We start from the raw sequence: 17,735 nt of genomic DNA, 5'->3' as shown, positions 1-17,735 counted from the left end.
ATAGGACGATCTGTAAGATGTTTGCTCTGTTCCTAAGGGTGAAATCTATTCCGTAGTTGGTGAACATTTAGAGAACCCTACCTCCTGCTCCATGGGAATCTCTGCATTGCTTCTCGTCCGCTGGTGCTAAACCACGAGAGGGATTTCTGGGTTGGTTTATGAGTTGTTGTCAGTGTTCTTCAATGCACACCTCCAACTCCCACTTCCAAGGCCGCAAACGAGCACTCTCGTTCAGCAATCGTGCTTGTGGGTTCTGTTTTCCAAAATTTAAAAATATTCCATCTTCCCAGAGCAGAATTATTTATAAATCTGACTCTAATTTGCACCTAGCTGATGTGGAATGGAGCCGAGCACTTTTAACGCTTTTAAGAAATTTTCATTTATGCTTAATTTACATGCCTTACTATTTAGCCACTTAAATTACAGAAGTCAGTGGTTTTCCATTTAAGCACAGAGCTGTGCCATGATCACAAGAAAGTTCAGGATATTTCCCCACAAGAAACCCAGGACCCACCACTGGCAGTCAGTCATTCATCATCTCCCGCAAAGTGCCTCAGCCCTGGTGACTTTTTGTGCCGCATGTTACTTCCTTTTTGCTGTTTTTTATACCCAGATTCGAATAATGAGGTCCTTTGTAGGTGGCTTCTTCTACTTACATTTTCAAAGTTTATCCCCAGTGTGGTGTATATATTAATACATTTTTTTATATTGGTGAATAATCTTACATGTGATATGATTATGCCACTCCATTTGCCCATCTACTAGCAACAACTGTGTTGTTTCCATCTGTTGACCGTTATAAACAATGTTCCCATGAATATTCAGACACGCACTTTCTGATGGACATACACTTTATTTCTTGGGCGTATAGTTGTATTTGTTACACTTCTGTTGCTTTGATTAATGCCATGACAAGAAACAAGGAAGAGTTTGTGTTGGCTTACAGTTCGAGAGGGTAAAAGACCATCCTGGCAGAGCAGGAAGCAGAGAGACCACATTTCTTCTACATATAGGAAACAGAGATCTGGAACAAGAAGTGAGGCAAAGCTATAAACCATCAAAACCTGAGCCCAGTGATGTACTTCCTCAAGGAAGACACTGCCTCCTAGTGAAAGTATGACATAAACCCCATTTGTCTCCATTTAAGGACCAGGCCTGATTTTGAAAAGAAGGCCATAAGGTAACGGCTCCAGGACCAGATCCTAAGTCCTAAGAACTAGGCCATACGGCACAGGCTCCAGGAACAGACCATAAAATCCAGAAACAAGGTCATAAAACCCCCTCCCAAAGAACTGGGGATAATCACAAAAATGGGGAAATATCTTATCTCAGGATGGGCAGCCCTATTTTATCCCCTGGTTAAACATTCATGACCTAGGAATGCAGACTGCTGATGACCTGTGACCTCCTAGCACTCACCAATGAAGTTCTAGATTACCTAATCCTTCTAGAGAGTTCCCCGTTCCCTGTAAGAAAGCCTATGTGCTTTTGTCTGGGTCGCCATTTTGCAGAATGGTTGGCCCCGCATGCTGGATGTGTCTGCGTACTATCTGAGTCCGGGGTCCTCCTTCGGCGATCTCTGGAGCCTTACACTACAAGTTCCATAACCTGCCCAAATACTATTGCCAACTAGGGACCAAGTTTCAAATACATAAGCCTATGTGGGACATTCTCATTCAAACCACCATAGTACCTAAGAGCAGAAATACTGAGCCATGTGGTAGGGCCTCGCTCATCGTATGACGAAGCTGCCAGGCTGTTTTGCAGGGGTGCTGAACTCTTTTACACACCCCAGGGGTGAAGGTTACAATTTCTCCATGTTTTGACTGGTGTGTTATGTGTCTTCCTTTTGTAGTCCTTAGAGATGTAAAGCAGGATTTCAGTTTGGTTTTTATTTGCATTTTCCTGTGACTAACGATGCTGGGTGTCACCTTTGTGTATCTTCGGAGATGAGAAATGTTCATTCCGATCACTTGTTCGTGTTAAGGTTAGCTTATTTGCCTATTTTAAAATGATGCCATAGGAAGACTTTGTCTTATATTCTACATATGTCTCTTTTCAGATACAGAAGTTGCAGAAGCATAAAGTAAGACCCTACCGTTTAGTGGCCTTTCCTTTTCCCTTCTTTGATGTGCAAACATTTTTTACTTTGTGGTGTTTCTCTTCTTGCTTCTATTGCTTGTGCTTCGGTCCTAGAAGTCACTGGCTCTGTCAAGGTTGAGAGGACTCACTGTTTTCTGCTCACAGTTGATCCTCCTTGGGTTAAATTTGCATGTGGTCTGACTTCCTAGTTGTTCATTATATATGCTGTCCCCATCCCCAGCACCATTTCTTGAAAAATATACAGTTTTCTCCCTATTGAATTGTTCTGGTAGCCTTGTTGAAAATCAGTCCAACTTGAACGTGAAAGTTTACTTCTGGATACTTAATTCCAGTGATCTGTTTCTTGTGCTGTACCACAGTTCTGAATTTCTGCATGTTATTCAAAAGTATGACTCCTCTACTCTTTCTTGGTTTTCAAGACTGTTGTGCCTACTGTAATGAAGCCATCTGGGATTTTGATGGGTATTGCATTAAGTCCGTAGTTTCATTTATTGTGGATTAATTACTGTCTATCATCTTTACAGTATTAAGTCTTTCAGTCCATGAAAAATACACACTGTTTTTTCTACTTATTTAGATCTTCAGTTTGTTTCAAAAACCTTTGTAACTTCCAGAGCTTAAGTTTCAAACTTCTGTCAATTTATTCTTTAGTGTTATCATTATATATATTTCTACATGTAAAATAAATGCATCTAAAAAAATAGTAGCTTTACTTCTTCCTTTTCAGCCTTTGACTCTCTTGGTGTCATTTGCCCTGGCTAGATAATTGAGCACAATGTCGAATAGAAATGGCAAAGCTCTTTTTCTTGTCTTTGATAAGGAGAAAGCAACTAGGCAGAAACTGTAATTTTTTTCATAAATATTTTTAATCAGATTGTAGAATTGTCCTTCTGTTTCTAATATATTGAGTGTTTCTGTCATGAAGGGAAGGTGAACTTAAGCAAATGGTTTTTCTGTGTCTACTGAAACAATCATCTGCTCTTTGTCCTATATTTTATACTGCGTTGTACTTCATTAACTGATTTCAGATGTTAAGTCTGAGAATTTTAAAATATATTCACAAGACATTTGCCTTATTCCCTGAGGTACTATTCATATACTGTCCATTTTCCTATTGAATTATTTCTTTCCTAGCTGACTTATAAACAAAAACATTTTTATGTATCCTCACCTTTATGTAACCAGTTACATGTGTAGCAAAATTTTACCCAAAGTTTGTGTGTGTAGTCTTTGGATGGGCAGTAGATTCCTAAAGCCTATCTTATAAAGTGCTAGGTCTGCATTCTGTAGTTTGAAGACATATTTAAGAATCCTCTCTCTTCTGGAGGGAAGTGTATTTCTTTAAAAAGAGTTTTCTATTCCGTTCAGTTTGCATTCTTCCAGGAGTGGTTTTAGGGAGCAAATGTCATATTGTCCCTGTGGATGTCCTATCATTCTGGACACAATTTGTGCAGTTCCTGAACCCAGACTCTCCTTCCCTAGACAGCTCCGTGGCTCTTGTAGAACTCCTAAATGACTCTGTGGCTTCTGCACACATCTGCTGACTGTCTTCACTGAGTCATCCACGGAGATGCCTGACCCCACATGACCCCAGTGTGCCTATTCTTGTGGGAGCACCAAGACCTGGCACGAAGCCCAACCTAAAAGAACACAGTCGCTGCTCCTCCAGCCAGTACCCAAAGTAGGGGACAGAGAACTTTCTCAGTTGGGAAGGACCACTGCAGGAAAAGAGAAACATCTTGTTTACTATCATCTGAGTGAAACTCAACCACCAGTTGAATGAGCTTAGAATGCCAAGTTCTACACATTTCCAGCCAGGGGACAATAACTGTAGAGAAAGGATATGACATAGGATAGCACTTTGGGGCAATATGTTCATAATTGTCTTCCAGCTGAACAATTTTGTTTTAATTTTCTAATTCTATGACCTATCCAAAAATTTGTTAAAAATGCCAAGTATAGTATTAATCGTTTTAGACTTCTCCATTGCTTCTTCCAATACATAAAGCATATTTCCTAGGTCGTGTTTAATGATTTCCAATGTTTGCGGTTTTAGGCTTTGATTCTGTGACTTAGTTTTTCTTCCCAGATTGATCACATTTGCACTTGGGATAACTGATTGTGAATGGCTCTGTTTGTCTTGGAGTTTTCATGTCATTATAAAGGGGCATTCGCTTGCTTTAGTCCCAGGCCACTGTGACTCCAAGTTGGCTACTTCAGGTTTCTCAGACTATACAGTTTCCATGAAAAGGGACTGAAGATTGAATTGCACTCTCCGCTATGAAATATTTTTTCTCTCCCAACCATCTCCATACCAGGCTGGAGACTGCCTGGCGCTCTTCAGTCTCCTGCTGATCTCTAGATTGTTTTGTTATTCACTCTGAGTATGCTATTCCAACGTTCATAGTGTCTGCTCATGGAATTGCCACCTGAAGACTCTAGGCTTAATCTTCTGTTGCTTCAGCTCTTCCTGCTTCAACTTCTACCTGTCAAGGTAGGAAACAGATGGGAAGGACCCGATCCACAGAAGGAGTAAAACAGGCTTGCATTACCTCTCCCCCATGCCACCCCAACCCTCTAATGAGGAGTATCTGTTTAGTTTTGAGCCTCTGTGAGATCGTTTTGTGTGTTACCATGACATACGTCCCTTCTTAGATTTTTCTAGCATTTTCACTACTTTAATTTTAGAACTCATTGGCTGACTCTAGTCTGAGAAGTGAATACACTTCAATGAGAGTCCTATGGATCCTTCATCTCCAGACATTGAGTATCTGTAGAATCAACTACATACAAAATCAAAGTGAGCATGCTAAACAGGGGAAGGTTTCCTTTCCTTAAACAGTAGAGTATAACAACTGTCTACATAGCATTTACTTTGTATAAAGTATCGTCTGTAACCTAAATATAATTTAATATATATAGGGAGTGTGCATATGTTACATGCTATTGTGACGCTGTTTTTTGAAAGGTACTTGAGCATCTGCAGATTTGGGCATCTATAGGACTGCTAGGATCAGTGTGCATCCAAAAAGATAACTCTATAGTAGTGTTTTTAAGTTTCCATTAGTCGCTATCAATATAAATAATATTTCTGGTAATATTTTAGTTTTTGTGAAAAAAATCAAAGTATCCAGTATGAACAAGGATTCCTGGAAAGAAACTGTGTCTGTCGAGGCTGATTGGCTGCTTAGAACTGCAGTGCTAAGGAGAGGAGTGCATACTGTAGATCCAGAGCCTAATTTAATTTATTTTGATCTATCTTTACCCACTAAATAGCCATTGTTTGCCCATCTGTGTCAGATCTACTAAGCTGTGACTAACACCAAAAGCAAAGCAAACTCTCAGGATGTATTAACAATAGTTTTCTACCAACCCAAAAGTCTATGAGCCATCAGATAGCATCTACAGTTGCTTTTTTTTTCTGAGCCGAAATTGTCCCTAAGTGTTTTCATCAATGCATTTTAAAAGTGGCTTAGGGCTGGAGAGATGGCTCAGCGGTTAAGAGCACCCTACTGCTCTTCCAGAGGTCATGAGTTCAAATCCCAGCAACCACATGGTGGCTCACAACCATCTGTAAAGAGATCTGATGCCCTCTTCTGGTGTGTCTGAAGACAGCTACAGTGTACTTATATATAATAAATGAATAAATCTTTAAAAAAAAAGTGGCTTAATTTTTGTTCTGTTACTAAAAAAACTTCATGAAACGGCTTCCATGTTGCAATATGGACTTTGGAGTAACCTAAATCTTTGTTCCTGGTCAGTCATATTTGACTCCAGAGTAAATTATCTCATCTCTTTTGAGGTGAGAGTTGTGTCTTTTCATCAACATCAGGAATACTGGGCTTCCATTCTCCCCTAGAAGTGGATATAAATAGATACTGGTGTCCCCTGTTAGTGTCTGGCTTATAACCTGCTATTTCCTGTCACACACAGGCTCCTCTGCTTGTCTGCTTGATGGCTTTTGAGCTTGTAATCCACAAGAGAGGTGTGGCCCACCTCATCTTCCCTCTGACCAGCTAGAGAAGCTCACTCACCTCTCAGCCTCAGTGTCCTTGTGTCTGAAGCGGAACTACTAACAGCATTTACTTCGTATAGTTGTGAGAAGCATTCACTGGGATTATCCACGACTTTCAGTTCCAAGTTCAAAATTCTAAGTTGGCTCAAGTGCTGCCCTAACCTGATGTTCTCACCGGGTTCTCCGGCCACATCCCCGTCTGTGCTTGCACTATGTGCTCCAGTAAATAAGAAGGCGTTCTGTTTTACCTTCACTTTTTGCATGTACACATCCTCTCTACCACCAACGGGTTAAAAGAGTGAAGTTGAGTCATCTCTGTAAGGCAGACCATTCCGGGGCTATGCATAGAGACGCTGATGTGGGAGACCTTTGAGGTCATGAGTTTGACTCGTGGAAGTTAGCCATGTGGTTACTGTTGTTGGTGATTATCAACTGGACGTTTGAGTAGGAAGTCTTCACAAAGTGCATATTAAATAAATGAAGCTCCAACTTTAATATGAAACAATTCAGAAGATAATTTGAATAACAATAAGGGGAAATAGAAGAATAAGTATGAAAAGTGTCTTCCATTTTAAAGAACTTGGGGAATAATCTTGAATTATTTAAATTCAATGGTAACCACAATGTATTGATAAGTTCAAACATCTTGACACCATAAAATTCTCTCAGTATACCTCTATTCTTACCGTGCAATTTCATGATTTAGAACACGGAGAAGAATTCTAGCTGTCTTAGAAATCAACAGTTCAGCTGGGACTAAATGTCTAAAACTGTTTTTATTATTTGATGTATAGTATCAGAGTCTAATTCTAACTCTAATACTGGTTCATTCAATGTGCATTCAAATTCACTGTAGTGATAACATAAAAGCAAAAGTGCAATTCAAGTATCATTATGGCTAAATGTTTTCAGAGAGATTCAGGAAAAATTCTAAAGAGAATTACAGATTCAAAAGTACTTTATAGTACAAAAATGAACAAAACAAAAACAGAAGTCCTGCTACATTTTACCATTGAAAGCGTTATTTTACAGTTATGACTAACTTTTTATTTACCACATATACTTAAAATGTTCTTAATAAAGGCATTAAAAAATGTTGACTCTTTCTTGCCTGCTTAAAGTGCTTTCTGTAGCCTGACCCTCTTCGATTCTGCCAATGTGTTATAATAAATCATAGGGTTGGAGAGATGGGTCAGTGTTCACTGCCTTCCCGTTGTAATTTCTTTTCACTTCTCAGACTTTCTGAGGCCTGCTAGCATCTCATCAGACCTGTCCTCCCCGACCCCAGCAATATGGCTTTGGAACCATCAACTGTCAACTACGATGGCTGCTAAGAAAGCTTGGTCCTGGCTTCTTCCCAGACATGAGTCTGAGAATTACCCAAAACCACCAACGGCTAAATCTTTTCTTTATTTATGGATAAGAGAACGATTCAGTGCACTTAACCTTACGATATTTATGTGAAAGCAAAGAACTTATTTTTATCTTCATATGATTTGTATGATTTGTATCTGGGAGTTTTGTGCGTTCTAAGTGATTAATTGGTGAAGGGGGTCAAATCACATCATCTCGGAATCTATCCCTGTAGTAAGCTGATTATTCTGAGCTGAGAGAGACCGAACAACAGATATAGAATGGGGCCCTCAAAGATATACTTGAAGGAGAGAGTAAATCCGGGGAGAGAATGTAATCTTACTGATAGCCTTCTCAGGCACGGGAGTTGGCACTGAGGTGAATTTTAACGAGAATGACCCCATAGGTTCATATGCTTGAATACTTGATCACCAATTGGTAAAAATGTTTGGGAAGGATTAGGATATGTAGCTTTTTGGAGGATGTCTGTCACTAGAGGCGGACTTTGAGGCTTCAGATGCCCATGACAGAGTTAGCTCGCTGTACCTTGTCCTTACAGATTAAGATGTAGGCTCTCAGCTCCGACTACAGAGCCATGCTTGAGAATTATTGCCGTGCCCCGTGACATGATGGTCGTGGACTATAACCTTTCTAAACTGTAAGCCTCCTGTCTTAGTTCGGGTTTCTATTGCTCTGATGAAACACCATGGCCAAAAAGTAAACTGGGGGAGAGAAGGGTTTATTTGACTTACACTTCCACATTGTCGTTAATCACCAAAGGACGTCAGATAGTAACTCAAACAGGACAGGGCTTGGAGGTAGGAGCTGATGCAGAGGCCGTGAAGGGGTGCTGCTGACTGCCTAGCTTGCCTAGCTTGCTCAGCCTGCTTGCTTAACTGAACCCAGAACTACCAGCCCAGGGATGGTACCACCCACAAAGGCTCCCCTCAGTGATCACTAATTAAGAAAATGCCTTACAGCTGAATCTCATGGAGGCATTTCTGCAACTGAGGCTTCTTCCTCTCTTATGACTCTAGCTTGTACCAAGTTGACACTAAGCCAGCCAGCACCCCCCCCCCCAATAAATTCTTCCATATGTTTCTTTGATCGTGGTGCCTTAACATAGCAATAGAAGAGGAATGAAGACAAACCTATACAAGCAATCATACTAGAATAATCCTCATCTTTTATAAGTCCCGCCCACGTGTTAATTACATTGTCACCATCCCACAGTTTAATGTTACTCATCCAAACTCCACTTGTCCATTTCCACAAATTTATCATTAAGATGGCAAACAATTTGTTAGATTTATCAGTTTCATTAAATTCAAACTTTTAACATATGAAGGTTTTACATATGCTGTGTGCAAATACTAACTTCAGGACAGGAGAATGTAGGTCAGTCATAGAACATTCGCCTAGCATGTGAAAATCTAGTGGTTACCCAGCCCTGAAAATGGAGGAGGGGAGGGAATAAAGGGGTGGGGCGGGGTCAGAGCAGGAACTTGGTAGCCAGAAGGGAAGCAGAGACTTTTGAAGATTAATGCTTACTGGCTCAGGTTCTTGCTCCCATTCAATCTCCTTTTATGTATTTCCTACTTGCCTAGGAGTGGTAGCACTCCTAGATGGTTGGGAGCTCCCACATGAGTGTCTTAGTTACTGTTCTGTTACTGTGAAGAGACATCACGACCAAGGCAATTTACAGAAGAAAGCACTTAATTGGGGGCTGGTTTACAGTTTCAGAGGGTTAGTCCATGATCATCATGATCATCATCAGGAACATGTTGGCTGACAGGCAAGGAGGCAGGCAGCAGGCAGGCAGCAGGCAGCAGGCAGCAGGCGGCAGGCAGCAGGCAGGCAGCAGGCAGGCAGCAGGCAGGCAGCAGGCAGGCAGCAGGCAGCAGGCAGCAGGCAGCAGGCAGCAGGCAGCAGGCAGCAGGCAGCAGGCAGCAGGCAGCAGGCAGCAGGCAGCAGGCAGCAGGCAGCAGGCAGCAGGCAGCAGGCAGCAGGCAGCAGGCAGCAGGCAGCAGGCAGCAGGCAGCAGGCGGCAGGCAGGGTGCTGGAGCAGTAACTGAGAGCTTACATCCTTATCCAAAGGAACAGGCAGAGAGACAGTGCAGGGATTTTGAAAGTTCAAAGCCTACCCCCAGTGACGCACCTCCTCCAACAAGGGCACACCTCCTAATTCTGCCAGAAACAGTCCACTGACTGGGAGCCAAGTATTCTTATCTATGAGCCTCTGGAGGCCACCACAACTAGCAATCAAGAAAATGGCCCACAGACAAGCTCACAGACCAGTCTGATGGAGGTGATTTCTCAGTTGAGATTCGCTCTTCCCATAAGTGTCTTTATGAGAAGTTATCAGCACAAAACCCACTTACTAACTCTTTCCTTCCAATTTTTAATAAGATAAAATTGTTTTACTTGATTGAAGTCAACAGTCCTAGTTTCCTTTTCTTTTTTTAATATCACATTTTCCCATGCTCCATGATCCTTGTGAGTCTCCAGGAGAGACAGAAATAGCAGTCACAGGAATGGAAAGCTAATGTTAGAGCCGTTCTGGCCTCATAGGCAACCTCTATCTTCAATGGCTGCATTCTCTCATTCTTACATCCTTTCAAATAAATAGCTCCTTTATACTAAAATTTCTCTCGGTTTTTGAAAAGATATAGAGCAATTTCCATGCCATATAATTTTCTCTCAGATAAGCTCCCTCAGAAAGGGATTACTGTAATCACAATAGAATTGAATAGGTAGAAAAATGCTGACGATAGTAATGGGGGCCTGTGGAAAACTCGGAAGGACAGAGTGTTAAGGGAGGCTTTGTGGCAGGAACCTTTGAGAGGTGTGTTCTTTACTTTAAACAGCATAGCTCAGACGGGAGTGGATCTTTGGTCTGAATGGTGGGGATACACGGCGAGTAACAAATTTACATCGTCCTCTCCCCCATCCTTCGGAAGAAGGAGCTCAGGAAGGGAGGAGGACAGGTAAGGGAGTGATGGGACTACACAGGACCAACTGCAATCCTTCCTTACTGAATCCATCCACCTTCTGAATACAAGCCTTCTTGCTGCCCTAGCTTAATACCTATGGAGATGGAGGTCTATTGTAGGAGCGACATGGTACGTGAGAGAGAGCATACCGGGCTCCTGGCAGAGGCCTGCGATAGCTCTCCAGCTCTGACATTGACGCATGGACCTTAACCTGTTCAATTTATCATCTGTAAACTGGAATGGTACTTCCTGCTCCACCTGTCTCACATGCTGTGATAAAGAATCCGTCTGAAAACGTGTGAAAGGTGAACGAAGAATGGGCAATCTTAAGTACTTCATCAAAGGCATCATCAGGTGAATTCTTTTACGACACTTTCAACCATTGAGGATCTTGGTAATTTTGTCAGGACCAATTGGGGGATTTAGATAAAAATATATCTTCCTGGATACCCAGAACTGTGTCTGATTAAGATGGTTCTAACCTGCTCTGCCGTGTTTCTAACTCTAAGTCCAAGAAGCTCCAGTGCAGACTGGTCATGGTCACCCTAGTAACGCTGAGAAAAAATGCAGTCCGAGTCACAGAACCTTTCTAGCCTCAGATGGGCTTAACTCAGGAGGAGGTAGCGTGTTGAAAGCCCATGGTCACACAAAACTTCCCATTGTTCTGAGGTCTTGCCTCACAAATCAGACAAATGAATTTCAAGCACCACAGGGAGGGTGAGCTTCTAGAAAGGAATTTAGTAGAGGTTTGTTGATGGAAAGTTAAGATTGTGAGTGAGTGGGAGAAAGAGTGAGAAAGTGTGTGGACGAGAGAGAGAGAGAGAGAGAGAGAGAGAGAGAGAGACAGAGAGAGAGAGAGACAGAGAGAGAGAGACAGAGAGAGAGACAGAGAGAGAGACAGAGAGAGAGAGACAGAGAGAGAGACAGAGAGAGACAGAGAGAGAGACAGAGAGAGAGACAGAGAGAGAGAGACAGAGAGAGACAGAGAGAGAGACAGAGAGAGACAGAGAGAGACAGAGAGAGAGAGAGACAGAGAGGGAGAGACAGAGAGAGAGAGAGCACACACACGCGAGCGAGCCAGAGAGAGGGGGAGGGGAAGGGAGAGGGAAGGGGAGGGGCACCAATATAGCAGAAGCAGGATTCAGAGCTGGAGAACCTTTCACAGGACTTACGGTAGAAATGTTTGAGGCATGGCGTGAGCTAGTCATTCCAATTGGCCCACTGTCAGTTTGCTCTCTGTTGCTGTAATAAACACCATGACCAAAAGCCACACGGGAGGAAAGAGTTTCTCTAAGGTTGTAGTCGATCGTCTAGGGAAGCCAGGGCAGGAGCTCAAGAGTGGAGCCTGGAGGCAGGAGAAGCAGAGGTCATGGAGGAGAGCTGCTCTCTGGCTTGCTCCTTGCTTCAGTTCAGCTACCCACCTGCTTTGGGAGGACACTTCTCATGATGATCTGGACCCCACTTCATAAATTAGCAATCAAGAAAGACGTCCTACAGACAGGGCCACACCAGTTCGATGGAGGCGATTCTTCAGTTGAGCTTCCCTCTTTCTAGGTGACTCTGGGCTGTCAATTATCCAGGGATGCTAACCCACTGACAAAGTGTCCCTGTGCTTTAAGATAGCAATGGGCTGTGGCACACATAGAGCCTCTGGCTGGAACGTTTCTGGCATGTCTGACCGCTGTCCAGGGCAAACCCAAAACCCGTATATAAATCACGGTCTCTGCCTGGAATGTTTCTGACATTTCTAGCCAGAGAATCAAAACTGTCTGTTTTTCAGGTCCTGGTTCTGATGCTGTCTCTTGTTACAATTCTCCCCATCCATTACCACCTTTATGGAATTGTGCAATGGCTGATCTGGCTTCTTTGAGCTGAGTTGGGTATTCTGGTGTGGTTGTTGGATCACACACACACACACACACACACACACACACACACACACACACATACTGGTTCCATCTAAGGGACCTCAGAAATGCTGCAGTGGTTCCATTTGTACAAAGGCCAGACGAAGGGTGGTGGTGGGGAATGCAGTCTTTGCCTGGATACAGATGTGTGGGAGGATTAAAAGCTTGAGAATAAGCAGGGGAAGTGAAATCAAGCCCTTTGGCAGAGATAATGAGTCCATCCTCCCAGGAGCAGAAAGGAGATCATAGAAAAGGTTAGCAGTACAACCCTGGGCTGAGAAACAGGAGAACCCAGAAGAAAAAAACATTTAAAAATGTCCAGCTCTTTAGAATTGCTCTGTAGTCTCACAAGGGCATCCATCTGTGTCTGGCTTATTGGTCTTCTCCCCAGATTTATCCTTGTCTGGTCCCGAGGGTGATGAACCCAGAGTTTTCTTTCAGGCACAGGGAGAGCTGGTGAAGTGGCTAGGACCACAGTGTTTGAAGTTCCTTCCTGTTGGCCCTCTCTGCTGGCCTGTGTCTGCTTCTCCCCTTTAGGATAGCCAGGTCCCTTGTACACTGGGCTGGACTGGAAGGAGAGAGGCTTAGCGGGACATGGGTGGGTGCAGGCAGGATCTTGGTCCGAGGTGAGTGCATCAACAAAGAACATACTCCCAGGAACAGCTTTGAACTACTGGTTCAGTTTAATGGGAGTTGGGAGAAAGGAGTGTGTGCCCTTGAGGAGGGGGCCGGGATCTCTGGGGCAAAATTTGTGTGGCTGTGTACGATTGGCCAGGGTAGGGAGGTTGGAAGATACTTCATTTGCATACTCAGAGCTATGGGGGGGGCATGACATGACCTTAGAAGGTCAACAAGGAGTAAAGACTAATAAACGTCAGGATAATAAATTCTGTTTATAACTATATAAACTATTAACAGCAAAGGACCAGAGACTCATTTCTTCTTGGATACACCCACAGTACAACCCTGGTGGCCATTGGTCTTGGTGTGCTGACCCCAAAGTGGCACAACCCTCTCTGGGCTCTAATCTTCTTCAGCCTCCCCAGGTCCTCACGCAGCTTGTTGTTTAGATCCTTGGCCAGAACCTGGCTGTACTTTCATCCTTCGCATCCTTCTGTGTGTTCAAGAGCCAGTCTGGGATCTTGTGCTGTCATGGATCCTGCACGATGGTGATCATATTGTACCTCATCCTCCGTGGGTTCTCCAGCCCTCTTGGTGAGGTCAGTGTCTGCTTTCCTCAACACCTCATCCGCTCACACCCTTCATGGCAGTGATGGCAAAGCTATTTTCCACTGCCTGTCCATGTTGGTGTTGAGTCCTTGCAAAATATGCTGGAACTTCTCAGTGATCTCTAGAGACAAGATGGCGGCAAAAGCACGGCATATAGGGCTCCTGAGGGAGCATAAATTTTTACTAGGTTGATGGTGGGACAGTCAATTTAGTGATGCCTGATTGGGAGGGGAAGGGAGCCAACTCCTGTCACCCTCATTTGCGGTATCCAGGGTAGAGGCTCTCTTTGAGACCCTTCCTTCACAACCCTGGGCTGTTACAGTCCTACACATCCCCAGGTGGGTTCTAGAGACATGAGAAAAAAGAAGAGATTTAAACAGCATTTAATCTCCAAGTTAGGCCAATAATTGACCTCTCTCTCCAAGTAGGTCCCAATGTAGGTGCTACAGTATTGAAATTGAGCCAAGTTATGGTGTTTTGTATCTGGACAGCAGTTTACTGCAAGGGAAAAAAGTCATTGGTGAGAAATGGTTTTTCATGTGACACTTTAGATGGACTGAAGTGTAAAGTCTGGGGAATATGATTCCTCAGGCTGTTAAAAGACTGTAAGTCATTTTATCTTTGGCTTTGCTTTCCTGTTGGGTTTTGAAGACCATGCCAGGGACACCCTTTCCTTTTTCTTGCCAAGCTCAGTTGAGTCTGTTGTCTTCAGAAATGACTTTGGATGTGGGAGGGACCCGTCTTTTAGATTTCCTTTTCTCATTTCTACCATCTACTGGAATGACTCAGGGTCTTTCTGACTGGGCTTCCCTTAGCAGCATGGAGGGCATTTCCTTGAGTGTCGACTCCTTTCTTTGCTGATTGTACACTAGTGGAGTCCAGCCTTGGGTCTCCATGACTTCTCTGGTCAAGGTGGCAGGTCTAGGAACCTTTGAGAGATGCTTTGTAGAAAGTTCCCTGCTACCTAGTTGGCCTTTCTCCTTGTCCTCATGGCCATAAGCCTTCAGAGTTAGCAAACACTGTGTTATAAACTTTAGATACAATTTTACAAGACAATGGGACTAAGTGCCTTCATCCTTCCCCTATAACATCTCAAGCTCCAGTCTGTATGCTAGAAGTCAGGATTATGCTGCCGGTCATCCTGCTCCACCTGGGTGTCGCTATATGGATAAATATCTGTCCTACACTACCATCCCCTTTCTGTCTTTTTGGAGCCCTGAGAATGGAAGTGACACAATCTTGCTTGTTGGAACCTCTCAGAGTCAGAATTCTAGTCTGTAACTCTGGTAAAACTATGATGGTGCTGTGAGATTCTATGGGGAAGTAGAAGCTGCCAGATGATGAGGTTTACTCAGGAATTTGTTTAGTCAGGTTCATCTAAGTTCTAATTGTCAATCTCCAGTGAGCAAGGCTAATGTCCAGACTCTCTCTCTCTCTCTCTCTCTCTCTCTCTCTCTCTCTCTCTCTCTCTCTCTGATGTATGTGCATTCATGTTTGTGTTAAGTGTATATGTGAACTCACTCACATATGAAGATCAGAAATAAGCACTGAGTGTCTTCCTCTCACTCTCTGATTTATTTTTTGAGACAATGTCTGTGTTAGTCAGAGTTCTCTACAATGGCTGTCTCCTTACAGAAAGGCCAAGGACCTGAAAGTTGTTTAGTCCCTGAGACTGGATGTCTCACCAGCACCAAGTTGTCACTGCAGTCCCAGGAAAGTCCTAGAGAGCTGCTGGTTTTCAGTCTACAATAGAATCCTGAAGAAGTAGGTTCTAACACCAGCAAGAGGATGTCTGAGGATGAGAGTATGGGAAAGCAGGTAAAAAGCCAAAAACTTCCTTTTTCTGTATCTTTTTATATGGGTTGCCACCAAATGAGGCTCAGATTTGGGGGTGGGTCTTCTGACCTCAAGTGATCCTGATTTAGGGTGTCTTCAACCTCAAATAACCCTACCAAGAAAATTTGCACACACTTGTGCCTAACTGTATTCAAATTGACAACCAAATTAACTGTCTCAGGCTTCTTCATAGAGTTCAAAGTTCACTGGTTCGACAAGACTACCTAACTTTGGGATCCTGTTTCTACCTACCCAAATTCTGAGATTACAGGCATGAACTATCACTCCCAACCCTTACATGGGCGATGAGGATCTCAATTTAGATTACACAGCAAACACTTTAGCCACTAAGCCATCTCCTCCGAAAGACCTTTCTGATGATATCATTTCGCACCTGGTTTTGGCTTGAGTTAAAATAATTAACATCCTACCTAAGTCAGCCTAATTTGAGATGATACAAGTTTAAGACTTTGAAAGTAATTTTCTTTCAACTAAGGGGTTTATTGAGATGTGAAAAAACAAACAAACAAACCAGCTCTTAGAGAGTTGAGACAGCAAGCTCACAAACTCTGCCTCTGAGTTCTTTCTGAGCTATTATGTTGGAAAAAGCAAGGATGAGCAGCAGCTGTGAAGTCTGTACAGAAGCCCATGTCACGTTCTGTCTACAGCCATGTTTAGTGGAGGGTACACCCTACCCTAGCAGCAAAATTGTGTATCACCAGGTAGACATTGCCTATGTTGAAGACATGAGATGGCTGGTAGCATTTTCTCACTGTACTAATCAAACAACTTGATCTACACTACTTTTACTGAATAAACCTTCCATAAAGGGCAATCAGTGGCCATGCTGGGGTTGACCACCGGATTTCTATCACTTTTCCCCTTGTCTTGAAAATACTGGAGAGCTAGGCTACGTCGTTATGATTCACTGTGTTTGGTAAAGTTCTATAAGCAAATTCACTCCACCAAATTAGAGGCCATCTAATGCACCAACTTAGATGACGTTTAGAAGGCAGAAATGAAAGGTTGGTCACAGTTTTGTGGAAGTGCTCCTTTCGCTGTGGTGGATAGTTTTATGTCAACTTGACACACGTTAGAGACAACTGAGAGGAAGGAACCCTAGTTAAGAAAATGTCTCCACAAGATTGGGCTGTAGGCAGGGCATTTTCTTAATTGGTGATTGACGGGAGAAGGCCCAGTCCATTGTGGGTGGTGCCATCCCTGAGCTGGTGGCCCTGGGTTCTATAAGAAAGCAAGTTGAGAAAGCCATGGGGAGCAAGCCAGTAAGCAGTACTCCTCCGTGGATTCTGCATCAACACCTGCCTTCAGGTTTCCAACCTGCTTTAGTTCCTGTCCTGGCTTCCTTTGATGGTGAACTGTGAGGTAGAAGTGTAACTAAACCTTTTCCTACCCAAGTTGCTTTGGTCATGGTGTTTTGTCATAGCAACAGCAACCCTAAGATATGTGTGGGGATAAGAAACTATACTTCCCGATGAAGATTTACTATAAATCTACAGTAAAAGGCTTAGGACTAAATACATGAATCAGTGGAGTAGAATAGAATGCTAAAACCACAAAGTTATATGGTCAGTTCCCAAGGAATTTAATGGAACAAGATAATTTTGCTTTTGATTTTCTCTACAATGATGCTAGATAAGAGGCGGCAAATAGTGGAGACGAAGATGACAGAGACACAGAAAGAGACAGACACAGAGAGAAATTATTCTGTTACATCAAATGCTCAGAAATATAAAAGATAAAATTAGAAACTTTACAAGAAAATGTACTTTGGTATATGCAATAACAAGAATGACTCTCAAATATATTCTGTGCCCAGTAAAAGAACTTAAAGACACATTTAACAATTACATAAGCTTATGGAAAAGTCTAGGAAAGTGTTCAGGTTTGTAGAGGGAGAAATGAGGTTTGGAGTGTGAGATGCGTTAGAAAGAACAATAGATAAACATCTGGATTATGAGCAGATTATAGACTACAGTTGTGGTGATAGCTTCATGGACTTATGAATTTTCGAAGCTTGTCAACATACATACTTTGCATGAGGACATGTTGCTATATGCACATTTGACCTCAATAAAATTGGTTTAACAAAAAACAAAACAAAAATGAAAAGTGAATAAATAAAATGTCTTTAAAACGGGTGAAGAAAGTAGACATTGATTGGACCTGGAGCTGATGTTTCCATAGCAACTAACGAAGCCAGATGTCAAATAAACCATCCTTCAAGTGTGAAGAAGGGCCACGCATAGAAACATGTCTGCTCACCTCCGCTACCAAGAA

General features: G+C 42.8%; 1 pseudogene; it reads right to left on the bottom strand.

Moving 5' to 3' along the window:
* Positions 1–13,304: 13,304 nt before the first annotated feature.
* On the bottom strand, positions 13,305–15,824 carry Rps18-ps9 (ribosomal protein S18, pseudogene 9; annotated as a pseudogene).
* Positions 15,825–17,735: the final 1,911 nt, after the last annotated feature.

The sequence above is a fragment of the Rattus norvegicus genome, chromosome 8 (genome assembly GCF_021556685.1).
Source record: "Rattus norvegicus strain SHRSP/BbbUtx chromosome 8, alternate assembly SHRSP_T2T, whole genome shotgun sequence".
Taxonomy (NCBI): Eukaryota; Metazoa; Chordata; class Mammalia; order Rodentia; family Muridae; genus Rattus; species Rattus norvegicus.
Note: the sequence above shows the minus strand (reverse complement) of the source record. Positions and strands in the feature narration are given on the sequence as shown.